Genomic DNA, 9,325 nt, shown 5'->3' on the forward strand with positions numbered 1-9,325 from the left:
AGCTGCACCACTCCAGTCTCTCCCTATGTCTTCATGCAGTTTTCTGTTCTGGGTCTCTCCGTGCCCTCTCCCCTCCTAAGGACACTCAACAGATTGAAGGCCAACCCTAACTAAGTCCAGAAGATGTCATCTATTTTTAACAAATTACATCTGCATAGACCCCATTTCTAAGTAAGTTCTGGGTGGATATGAATTTTTGAAGAATACTATTTAACCCTCTGTAGCTGTCTCCCCTCAGAACAAGATTTCCAAGAAACCAAGGTGGAAGTTGCAAAGGTTTGTCTGACCTAGCCTCAAAAGCAATCAGCAATATTTTTATTGATTATAAGTCAGTAACAGAGCCAGATCTGATTCAAGAAGAAGGGGCCACACAAGGGCATGGTCCCTTGGAGTCCTCTTTGGAGACTAGCATCTATGAGAAGGACCAGGTAAAAGGGTAAGTGAAGAAGAGGAAGAGAACACTGAGAGAGAGAGATTCTTAGGACTCCCACTGTGGAAACCTTGGGACAAGGGGGGAAAATGCATGCACTGCACTTGCAGGAAAGGTTTAGGGAGGTACAGAGAGAGGAAGGACAGAGAGAGTTCTCAGGAGTCACCATCTGGTATATAGAGAAAGATTACGAGTAAAAGAGATATCTCAAAAGGAGTTTTCAGGGATCCCTGGGTGGTGCAGCAGTTTAGCACCTGCCTTTGGCCCAGGGCATGATCCTGGAGACCCGGAATCGAATCCCACGTCGGGCTTCTGGTGCATGGAGCCTGCTTCTCCCTCTGCCTGTGTCTCGGCCTCTCTCTCTCACTGTGTGCCTATCATAAATAAATCAAAATTTTTTTTAAAAAAAAAGGATTTTTCAGAACTTTTACTCCACACCAAGACTATCCTCTCCCTTTTGACATTCCTCAAGAGGCTGGGTAAATATTTGAATCACTTTCATTTATATTTTTCTGCCTGGCCATTATTTTTTACACATAATTTTCTGCCAGTGAAAATTACAAGGTTCCATTGTTTTTATACAAGTGTATCTCTCTAACCCTACTTGGTAAAGCCAGCACAGGGCTCTGCCCATGGAATGTGATCAACAAATAATGACTGGTTTAGAAGCATTTACAAGCTTAATTTGAAAGGTTATACATTTGATCCCAAAACAAGGATTTTTTTTGCAATAAAAGTATGTACATGCACTTTCAAAAAACTACCAACAAAATTTTTTAGTTTGTCCTCATTGTAATACACGTTCTGACATGGGTATTGTTAGATGTTGACAGTTTGAGTATCATTAAAGGTGAGGGTTGGCCAATTGCCTTTGCAGGAAAGTTTGGAGGGGCGTTTCAGTTATAGAGAATATGGCTGACCGTCCTCAGAAAGCAAGAATTAGGAGACACAGGCAGTGTTCCCAGACTTAGGCTGCAGAAAGTACTCCTTAAGAAAAATCCATAAATTCTTCTACCTCAAGAAATATCTAGCAGGTGATTGGGACCCCGGGCAACAAGTAGAGATTTTATGGCTGTGGACTTTCCAATCTGGAGGACTTAGTTGGTCTGAGAAATGAAGGACTCATATTACTTAGGTATGTTTAGATCCCAGCCAATGCAACAAGCCTGCCAAGGGAGGGAGTCTATGGAAATACTTCCTCTCAATGTTGTTAATATAATCTGGTTACAAAAGATTTGGAACTGACCTGGTATGAGGCCACTTTTCCTACAACCAGCACATCCAATCTGGAGTCTTTTTTAGCTAATATTTAGTGAAGACTTACTATGTTGTTTATCTGATACAGATAATCTCAATTCTTATGACAATCCTGTGAAATTGGTACTGATGAAAATAAGATACATTGGGCTGGAAATCTGGATGGTGGTTGTTGGAATGTTCCCTACTCAAAATGACTGTCCTGTAGTGAAATTTTAAAAAAAGGAGTCTATATATTGCCTGGATATTTTTAAACTATAAAAATAAACCAGAAATATAATTTGAGTTTTAACAAATAGAGCCAAGGACTCAAAGAGGGTTTAAACATGTTTAAATTCACTTATATTTTTCATTTATGTCATATGAATTCAGAACAATTAGTGAATGTATGTTCTTGTCCCTACAATCGAGGTATAATGGAAGCCCCTTCATGTGTTAATGTCGTTAAAATTAAACTGCTAGAAGTACATACATTAAGCACCAATGAAATATGGAGGAAGATAACCACTTTATTCCCACTGAGATGGCTAAATTCAAAAAGACAAAGCATAACAAATGCTGACAAGAACAAGTGAAGTGGTCAAACGGAGCAGCCACTTTGGAAAATAGTCCAGCAGTTCCTCAAAATATTAAATACACACACTCAAAAAAAATATTAAATACACACTTACCACATAACCAGCAATGGCACTCCAAGATATCCATGCTAGAGAAATGAAAGCAGAGGTCCACACTAACGCTCACACATAAATGTTTATAACTATATTATTCGTAAGAGCCAAAAGGTGGAAAGAACCCAAATATCCACCAACTGATGAATGGCAAACAAAATGTGGTCTCTCCATACAACAGATTCTTATTCTATAATTTAAAAAAGAAGGAAGTATGACCTTCCTGACCTCTACCACAGCATAATGAGCCTTGACAATTCTATGCTAAGTGAAAGAAGCCAGTCACAGAGAACCACATGCTCTATGATTGTATTCAGATAAACTGTCCAAAATAGGTAAATCCACAGAGACAGTAGGAAATTAGTGGTTTCCAAGGACTGAGGGGAGAGGAAGACGGGGAGAGACAGCTAACAGGTACAGGGTTTCCTTTTGGGTGTAATGAAAATGCCCTGCAATTAGTGTGATCATTGTACAGCTCTGAATACGCCAAGAACCACTGAAGTACATATTTTTAAAGAGTGAACTTTATCATAAGTGAATTATATCAATAAAACAGTTATTTTAAAAAGAAGAGTGGGGCGCCTGGGTGGCTCAGTTAAGCATCTGACTCTTGATTTCCGCTCAGGTCATGATCTCACAGTCCTGGGATTGAGCCCCAGGCATCCGGCTCCACACTCAGCAGGAAGTCTATTTGTGGTTCTCTCTCTCCCTCTGCCCCTCCCCCTCTCTCTTTAAAATAAATAAATAAATCTTTAAAAAGAGAGGCAGAGAAAGAAGAAAAGAAAATAGAGGGGGCACCTGAGTGGCTCAGTCAGTTAAGTGTCTGCCTTCAGCTCAGGTCATGATCCCAGGGTCCTGGGATGGAGTCCCTCATTGGGCCTCTGCTTGGCAGGGAGCCTGCTTCACCCTCTCCTCCCCACTCATGCTCTCTCTCACTATCTCTGTCTCTCTCTAATAAATAGATAAAATATTAAAAAAAAAAGAAATAAAAGAAAATAGAGATAAGCAAGTCGTTTTGAATGTACCACAGTAGGAGAAGGTCTGGGGACAGGGGCAGATTCAGGTTTGTGGGCCCTGAAATGTACAGTTTGTGGGACCCTCTTCAAAAAAAAAAGGTATTTTTTAAATGCAAATACACTGTACAACATTGCACATAATTAACAACACTGTCCTAGACACTTAAAAATTTGTTAGGAGGGTAGATTTCAAGTTGCATGTTTTGTACCCCCAACTTTTAAAAAAATGCAAACACAAAAAATTAGGTGCAGAACTGGATATTCAGAATGAGAAAATAAATGATAAATTATGAATGTTTAAAAGCTGGAAAACATCCAGAACCATTTCTGAATCCACATTTTCTATTAACCGACTGCCCCTCGTAAATCTGTAATCCTAATTTCCTCCATTGCTGACTCCATCGTCTTTGCTCACCTTTCCGTGAGACAAGGACTTTATTTTTCTACAGAGAGAATAGAAAAACAGTTCAGTCTTTCCTCTAACAAAATCAATACATGTTGTCTCTTTATTATACCCATACCCCAATTTCCCCTTTTTCAACATGAGTTTCCTGCCTTCCCAGGACACCCTCCCCAGAAGTGGAGAACAGCTTTTACCTTCTCTCTGGGCGTGACTCCCCCCGCCCCAGCCCTGTCCTTGAACTTTCCAGCACCTGCCAGGCTGGTCTGGGGCAGGTGGGGTGAAACCAGCACCTTATCCTGCCAGGAGAATCCTAAGTAAGCTCAGTCGTTTTTGCAACACAATCCGGCAACAGATATCAGAGATCCTTCTAAATCCCACCTCTGGGAATTTCTCTTGGAGAAATAAGCCCAAACGTATAAGAACAATCCACGTGTCCAATATGGGCAATTAATAAAATAAATTATTGTATCTAATCAGATGTTGGCACCATTTTAAATGGTCATAACAATAACGTAAGAGCATGGGGAAACTGTGATACAGACAATACTCTGCAATCGTAATAAGGCATGGAATGATCTGAAATTGTGTGTACAAGATGCCTAATGAGATTTGTTCTTAATCCTGTGCATAAAGAAAAAAAAAAAGACTGGAAAGAAAGGTACCCCGTGCTAAATTAATTTTTGAGATAGGCTGGTTTAAATTTTCCTTATCCCGCATGATTTCATAATAAAAATAGGCCTGCCCGAGAGCCCGCCTGCTCCCCGCCGCCCGCCCCAGCTGCGGGAGCTCACGTGCTCCCCGAGGCCGCGGCGATAGATGCATGGACAGGATCACTAGGCTTGTTTGAGGCTTTTTATGCAAAATCAGCACTTAAGCACAGCACCATGCTGGGGGGCGGGGGGTGGGACCAATCCAGGTGAGCACGTTCACCCGTGAAAGGGGCGGCGACTCGCACTCGGGGGCCCAGCTAGGCCGCCCGCTCCCCTCGCCGGGCCGGGACCCAGCGGGACGCAGCAGGGCCCAAGGCCGCCGAGACCCGCGCCCGGGGCGCCTGCTGCCGGGACTGCTGCCGCGACGAGCGCGCGGGGACCAGCGCGGCCCACGGCCAAGCCCCGGCCACGCGGGGGCCGCGAAGGACCGAGGCGGCGGAGGCGGCGGAGGCGGGGAGGCGGCGGCCGGGCTCTGCTCCAGGCCGGCGGGGCGTCGGGCAGCACAGCCGCGGGGCCCAGGGGGCGCAGGGCCCCGGCTCTCGAGGTCCCCGTGAGACCCGGCCGAGGGAACCAGCCCCCGCCACAAACGGTGGCCCCTGGGACGCCTTCTGTCGGCGGCTGCCACCAACCTGCTCCCCGGAGTAGAACCAGGAGCTGACGCCACCGGCAAGCGGGACGCGAAACACTGGGCACATCGGGGAGCTGCTGGAGTCACCTGCCGATGTCGACCAATCCGGATGGGGCTCTGCCAACCAAAGGATGGGGCCCGCCAACCAATCAGGATGGGGCCCTGCCCATCAATCCGATGGGCCCTTCCAACCAATCCAGATGGGGCCCTTCTAGCCAATCAGGATGGGGCCCTGCCAATCAATCAGGATGGGGCCCTTCCAATCAATCCGGGGCCCTTCCAACCAATCCGGATGAGACCCTTCCAACCAATCCGGATGAGACCCTTCCAACCAATCCGGATGGGGCCCTTCCAAACAATCCAGATGGGGCCTTTCTAGCCAATCAGGACGGGGCCCTTCCAAGCAATCAGGATGGGGCCCTTCCAACCAATCCGATGGGCCCTTCCAACCAATCCAGATGAGACCCTTCCAACCAATCAGGATGGGGCCCTTCCAACCAATCCAGATGGGGCCCTTCCAGCCAATCAGGATGGGGCCCTTCCAACCAATCAGGATGGGGCCCTTCCAACCAATCAGGATGGGGCCCTTCCAACCAATCCGATGGGCCCTTCCAACCAATCCAGATGGGGCCCTTCTAGCCAATCAGGATGGGGCCCTGCCAATCAATCAGGATGGGGCCCTTCCAATCAATCTGGGGCCCTTCCAACCAATCCGGATGGGGCCCTTCCAAACAATCCAGATGGGGCCTTTCTAGCCAATCAGGATGGGGCCCTTCCAACCAATCAGGATGGGGCCCTTCCAACCAATCCGGATGGGGCCCTTCCAACCAATCCAAATGGGGCCCTTCTAACCAATCCGGATGGGGCCCTTCCAACCAATCAGGATGGGGCCCTTCTAGCCAATCCGGATGGGGCCCTTCCAACCAATCAGGATGGGGCCCTTCCAAGCAATCAGGATGGGGCCCTTCTAGCCAATCCGGATGGGGCCCTTCCAACCAATCAGGATGGGGCCCTTCCAAGCAATCCGGATGGGGCCCTTCCAACCAATCAGAAGGAGGAAACCTTCTCACTAGAAGTAGGGCTCTCCGAAGGCCTTGGGGAGCCTCCAGATACCTTTATTGGTGGGCGTTTCTTCAGCTGGAGCTGGAGCCACGATAAAGCCGTATCTGTCCTGGAGGGTATTACGCTGAGTGAAGTCAGTCGGAGAAGGACAAGCAGTGTATGTTCTCATTCATTTGGGGAACATAAATAATAGTGAAAGGGGATAGAAGGGAAGGGAGAAGAAATGGGTAGGAAATATCAGAAAGGGAGACAGAACATGAGGACTCCTAACTCTGGGAAACGAACTGGGGGTGGTGGAAGGGGAGGAGGGCGGGGGGTGGGGGTGACTGGGTGACGGGCACTTGGGGGGGCACTTGGCGGGATGAGCACTGGGTGTTATGCTGTAGGTTGGCAAATTGAACACCAATAAGAAATAAATTTGTTATTTTTAAAAAAGCCTTACCTGTGCTTTTGATTTCGGGGTGCACCTGGTTTCTTCTGTGGGTGGAGAACCACTTCGGTGACCGCGGTGGCCTTCCCCATCGACGTGTGCAACAGCAGAAACCGAGCTACGCTGCCGCAAGAAGCCCTGGCTTCGGGTTCAGGAAGACGTGCTGCGTTCAGGTCCAAGCTCAGCCACCTGCCAGCTGTGGAGGCTGGAGCTCGGGCGCCGACACACATGGACACGCATGGACATGCATGGAAGTGAGGTCCACGCCTTATCGTCCCCAGGGGAGTGAGTCAGGAGCAACCTGGGTCTCAGGCAGCTCAGTGGAAGCACCACACCGGCCCTGGACTTCCTGCGTGCAGGCTTTGTATGTGAGAGAAGACGCAGCTATTCATCCTGTTTAATTGTGTTGTGCCGTACCCTGATTTTTAGTTGTTTTGCTTTTACTTTTAAAGTCGTGTTTCATTTTATTTTTTATTTATTTAGAGAGGGAGAAAGAGAGGGTGTGAGCGGGGGAGGGGAAGAGGGAGAGGAAGAAAGAGAATCTTTCTTCCAACAATCTCCTTGCGCAGGGCAGAGAGCCAACACTGGGGCTCAATCCCACAACCCCGAAACCATGACCTGTGGTGAAATCAAGAGTCAGAGTCTTAACCGGCTGAGCCACCCAGGTGCCCCTTAAATTTGAGTTTTCCCCAGAAAGTTTTTTTAGCTGTTAGACAAAAACACCTGCAAGTTTATCTTCAAAAACAAATTCCCTCGTGGAAACTATACTCAACCATGGCTGTGAAGAGAATGGGTCTTGGGGAAACCACAAGGACCTGAAGAATAATTCCAGAAACTCCAGAGAGAGTCACTGCTTTGTTTATCATTTCCCAAACCACACAAAATAATTTGATCTTTGTAAATCTGAAACGCTACGGCTAATCCAGACAGCAATAGCAACAGCACCCTATTTCTTTTAGCACAACACACAGCAAACAGAGGATAAGCCAGCCCCTCACCCTATATTGCCTCACAGGTCCAGAACTACATGACACACATGGTTGGTTTCAGAGATCACATCGAAGACTGATTTCTTAGTCTTACCGAGGAAGTGGAGGAATGTGGACAGCGGTTGAAGAACATAGATGCTCATGAAAGAGAAACAAGCTGACTGCCAGGAGGCACAGAGCCACAAAGAACTAAACACGATTCCCTTTTCAACCCCAGAGATTGTCCAGTACCAGGACCCCCACAACGCTGGTCCCTGTTCACCCTCAAGTTCACAACCAAAGCTGGGAGGAGAGAGCCCGCACAAGAAAAGTGCACATTTTTCCCAGGAGATTCTTTTGGACTCAGTAGAATTATCAGCCCAGAGCTGACCGAGCCAGTCTTCTTTCTCAGGCTTTGTAAAGCTCACACTCCACTTTTGTTCACCATCTCATTGACATCTCTGAGCATCCCCAGAAGTGTGCATGTGATGACTTACCATCCACTACCTAAATGTCACGTAGGGCTTCAACCACATTGAATGAGCCCAGTGCAGCTGCACTGTTGGGAACAGAGTGAAGAACTTCACAGTGGACATGGGGTGCCCACCCAGATGGCCTGGACCCCCTTTCTGGTGCTGTGCACCTGCACTCCAACTTCTGTGTACTCTGCCACCGAGAGCCACAGTGACAGTCTGCTCGGTGGGTTCCCCTCCAGCTACTGGAGCCACCTCACTCACATGGAGAATGGAACTATCTGGGTAAGGACGGCCCTCAGGATGGCCCTCAACAATGGGCGACCGGAGCAGGGGTCCAGCTCCCTTTCCTCCAGAAGGGATAAACTCTGAGGTGCAATTTACACACTAGAGCACCCTTTGGGATGAGGCTGACATCGGACCTTTGATGGGCTCCTTCTCCTTTCCTTGTCTGCTTCCACCACTCCCTCCTCCCAGGAGCACCTCCTTTACAAATAAATCACTTGTACCTGCATCCTTGGCTCAGGTCTCCGAGAGAAAGGTATCCCTGTAGGTACAACCAGAATTATCATTGGACCTGATGCTGTAGTCTGCTGAGGAAAGTGGTACTTTCCTGGACATTCCATTAGTTGACAATTCCCTCCACAGTTAGGATTTGGAAACAGATACTTAATTAACTGAGACTCAGAGCTTCCCCTACAGTAAACGCTGACACCTGGATCATGCACAGACCCTTCTCAACTCTGCACATGGGGGACCCTGGGTGAAAAAAAAATGACAAATTACAACTGAGGCAGTGGCTGCTAACAGGCTGAAATTTGAAAGACTACTCTTCCCTCAAACCCCCCTCATTACCCAAGTCTGAGCCTGAAAATCCACCATTAGGGACTCATACCTTTAGGCAGAAGGTATTACATCTCCAGACCTCCTCTAAGAGTTCAAAAAAACAAACATCCAGCTGTTATCAGACCTTAACATCTTTGTGGGAATTAACATCATTGTGATTTAATCAGGAGGCTGACAAAGGTTCTCATGGTACTTGTAGTTATAGGGTAAAGAAATATTTTTAAAGGGAGCTATTCTGGGGAATGAGGCAGTAAGAGCCAGGAGAGTTGGCCAATAGCAGGGAAGGAAACAGAAGCAGACAGGAATTCATAAATGGGAACTAAAGAATCAAAGGTGACTTCTCTTTATAATCTTAAATCACAGAATTGTAAAACCTCAGGAAACCTAGATATTATCTAGTACAATGGTTTTCTGAGTTATATTGGCAATTT

General features: G+C 47.2%; 1 long non-coding RNA gene across 1 annotated transcript; it reads right to left on the reverse strand.

Annotated features, from left to right (window-relative positions):
- Positions 1-298: 298 nt before the first annotated feature.
- Positions 299-8,979, reverse strand: LOC144301013 (uncharacterized). The gene is made up of 3 exons (XR_013367746.1): positions 8,944-8,979; positions 8,558-8,807; positions 299-804 (listed from the first exon to the last, which is right to left on the reverse strand). It is a non-coding gene; the product is annotated as an uncharacterized LOC144301013 (long non-coding RNA).
- Between the last annotated feature and the right edge of the window lie 346 nt (positions 8,980-9,325).

Source organism: Canis aureus, chromosome 29 (genome assembly GCF_053574225.1).
Source record: "Canis aureus isolate CA01 chromosome 29, VMU_Caureus_v.1.0, whole genome shotgun sequence".
NCBI lineage: Eukaryota > Metazoa > Chordata > Mammalia > Carnivora > Canidae > Canis > Canis aureus.